This window comes from Papaver somniferum, chromosome 8, assembly GCF_003573695.1.
Source record: "Papaver somniferum cultivar HN1 chromosome 8, ASM357369v1, whole genome shotgun sequence".
NCBI classification, from domain to species: Eukaryota; Viridiplantae; Streptophyta; class Magnoliopsida; order Ranunculales; family Papaveraceae; genus Papaver; species Papaver somniferum.
In genome coordinates, this window is record NC_039365.1 from 129410957 (window position 1) to 129414793 (window position 3837).

Genomic DNA, 3837 nt, shown 5'->3' on the forward strand with positions numbered 1-3837 from the left:
AAACATCGACTCTAAATCTTTGCCAAGGTAGATTTTATAAAGAATTATATGTAAATCACAAGCATGACACATCAAAAGTACCTAAGACTAAGCATGCGACATCAAACGAAATCACAAATAACCAAGAAAAATCATAAATCAATTATAATAGTGCAAATAGTCATAAAGAAATTATATAGAATTACCACATGGGTGAAAAACAGCTTCCTCCGTCGTCCCAGTGATGGGTTCTAGCTCCGCATATTGAAAACACGCTCAAAATTCATTTTTATTGCTCAAAGGGTGTTTACAAGGATGAGAATGGAGATGAAATAATAAAACAGTGAATGTGCGACCCACAGAAAGCGTCCAAAATAAACGACACAGAAGAAGTGCTATTGTTACTGTAGCTCTAAGACCCACACCTACGACCCACGCCTGTGAGTCTGTTTCACTGTTGATAAACGACTGTCCCTGCGAGTCTGTTCTTCGTGTTCTTGGTGTTCTTCATCATCAGCAGGAGCAGAAACAGAGTTTCATCAACTCTTGATTTCTCGCTCCTGAGCTCTCCTATCGACCCCAAACTCTCGACACCTCTTCTATGAGTCCCCAGCACTCTATATATACTCCACAGGATCAAGAAGTCTCGCTATAACTCGAGATAATTCTCTCTTAACTCGGTTTGATGAAAAAATATTCTGGGAATATTTTATTCCCTGATTTAGCTTCTCACGCGTAGATTTCCATCCTGACCACTCTAGAAATGTTTACACACGACCCACAATGTTGCTAGAGCCCTCATGCATGAGCAGAACACGCTCAAATCTTCTCCAATCCCGTGTCCAACCCGTGTTTCCCTGTTTTGCATTCCGTGAATTATCCAGCTAATTCTATCCAAATTTGATCGAACCAAAAGCCCAAAACGTGTTTGCTAGGACATATCACAACTTCCTACCAAAAATCAGCCATTGAATCGCCCTAGAACACGTTCAAAAATTCCAACAAAACATCTGCCAGTTGATAGTATTTTTTCCCGCCAATTTTTGGTTTTTTAATTTGGGAAGAAGATGTCCTCCCCCTAACCAGAACTGGGGTGCGAATAGCAGCTGCCTTTGGGGTGACCTGGGTGCCACTTAGTAATTGAGGTGACCCTTATCCAACGGTGAGAGTCCGAATAACACGTGTCCTTCGGGGCTTTTACCAACTTTTCGATCCGAATTTTCCAAAAAATGTTTATTTTCCAAAGGTGCCTACAAACACATAAAACACCAAAATTAGTTCAAACTCGAGTGCCAACAATATATAGTATTGAGATCAAATTAAACACAAAAATGTGTCTATCAAATACCCCCAAACTTATTATTTGCTAGTCCTCGAGCAAAATTTATTTTTGAAAAGATAAAAAGACTACACTTAGCACGTGCAGCAGGCCGTTAAACCGCTAGGTGGCCCTAGTGGCGGAGTGTTGTCTCCGGAGGGTTTACCAGAGGTGTACCCACAAAACCTTTTCTCCTAATTGGTCACAAGTATCCAAAGAGTTATAAGGACATACATATTATCAACCTATCTCCAAGTAAGTAGAATGCCAGAGAAATTAAAGGTGTCAGCTCTAAAGCTGACTGAAGAAAAGGGGAGACACATCCACACCACTGCTAGATAAAGAGATATCCGCTACACAGCTAGATAAACATTGTAAGATGCGTCCGCTGCTTTACAGCTGGATAAGATTAGGAGAGAGATAAAAATGAGAGGGACATCTGCTACATAGCTGGACTAATTACGTGTGATGAGTTAAACCAGTGCTAGAAAGATTTTGTGCCAGATTGAAAGCAGACTAACAAAGCAACCAAAATGCATCTTTCTTCGACTCTCTCACAGTGCTCAGTAGAAACAACGCCTTCTTCGGTCTTCAACTGTTGATGATAAACTCTCGAACCTCATAGAACCTTGACAATTAACTCTTCTCTTCGATTTCTTGCTTGACTTATAAATTTCTTCTTCCCTATGGCCTTATTGAACAAAAAGAACGTAATGATGTTTCATTTTTTCTTTTCATTTTTCATTTTTTTTTTTGAAAACAAAAAATTACAAGACAAAAATTTACATGGCCATGAGAGAAGGACTTTCAAAACTTGGATCTTCGCAACTTGTGATGTCTTGGTATCATGGATTCTAACAACTTATATCATTTGCTCTTATAACTTCAAATTTGATTTTTGAATTATTCTCTTCTATTGTTGCTTCTAAACCTAAAACGCCTTCAACTTTCTTCATAGATTTTGATGTTGCTCCGCTTGTTGATGATGATAAGTTTCTACTGAGAGAGAGTCGCAATCCAGTAAATAAGACTACATTGTGAGGTTGCTTTGTCTTTCTGGCATTTCCCTGACCTACTTGCCTTTCCATCATGTATGGTTAGGTCCATCACGGTTACCCTCTAAAAGGAACAAGTTCTCTCCTGAATTTCAAGGATCTCAATGTCTTTTTCTCTAATGTCTCAATAAGTTGTTATCTCTAGCATTCCAATTTCTATATTTTCGGTGAGAAACAGTATGTAAACTTAGCTAACCGGATACCATGTGACGCTAGAAGTTTCAAAAGTGCAACTAAAAAGTTTCTCCCATACCCCCAACCTTAAATCTAACATTGTCCTCAATGTTCTAAAGATAAAATTAAGAGCATCAACAAGGAGAGAAATTGTTACTATTTGAAGCAAAAGAGTTAAGGAAAGATATTACTGTGTTGCATGAGATTGGGTTACCTCCCAAGAAGTGCTAAGTTTAAAGTCTTCAGCCAGACTTAGGAAAGGATTAGTCAACTCGAACCATAAATTAACAGTCGAAATAACTGTGGGTCTTCAAAACTAAATAGAGCCGACCCAAGGAAACTACAATGAACCAAGAAAATGAACAAGACTAGCAAGCCCTTACTTAGTTTCCTGATTAAGAAATTTATATCTAATTGTGGTTCAGGTTCAGGTTCTATGAAAGGGTCTAAATAAAAAAATTTCATAGGCTGCGTTTCTTCATAAGTGGGATCCGAATCATTAGGTCCTAGAGTCTTGAAGAACTCAAATATGATCTTAGAAGCGCACAATAATAACCTAAATAATTGAGGATCCTCTAAGTCAATAAAATTTGACTTACAAAATTGACCACAGTGAGGGTAGTAGTCATTCTTAAGAAAATGTGTTGATTCTAATTTCCTAAAGCATTTATGTTTAGTCTCACAACTAAATATTCGACACATTTGAAATATAAACGTTCCCACATTTGGAAGAAAACTATTTGGTGGGAAAACAAAGTCAATAAAGGTATCATAGCCTGGGCAAACCACATCAACCAGAGGATGGGTTTCTAATGACTGAACTTCTTTCTGGACATTATTAGGTTCGGGAAAACGTGTATGGAGATAATCTTGTACGATGGTTGAGGCACAAATTTCAAGCCCTACACGAGGGAACTTTCTAAGAGTTAAAGGTAAAGCACAGGGAAAATGATAATCACCCCCAAACTTAGAGTTTTGGGTGTCTTTAGGTAGACTAACTACAATTTCCCTAATTTCTAGATCATCGGAATCCTGAAAATGGTCAATTGCTTCTGTTAGGTTATACTCAGGTGATGCATCCTCACTCATATCTACGAGTATATCTTCTTCATTTAATACTATTGTTTCTAAGTCGCTAGACTCTAAAACAGCATTTTTGGAATAAACCCGTTCCTCTAAACCACTATCGGCTTCGTAATCAAAAGGAAAAACTACATCGTCTAAAACGGTGGTATCCCTAATCAAATCCTCGTCCTTTTGAATAGGTGAATAATCATAAAAATTATTTGGATTTGAACTAGAAATAATATA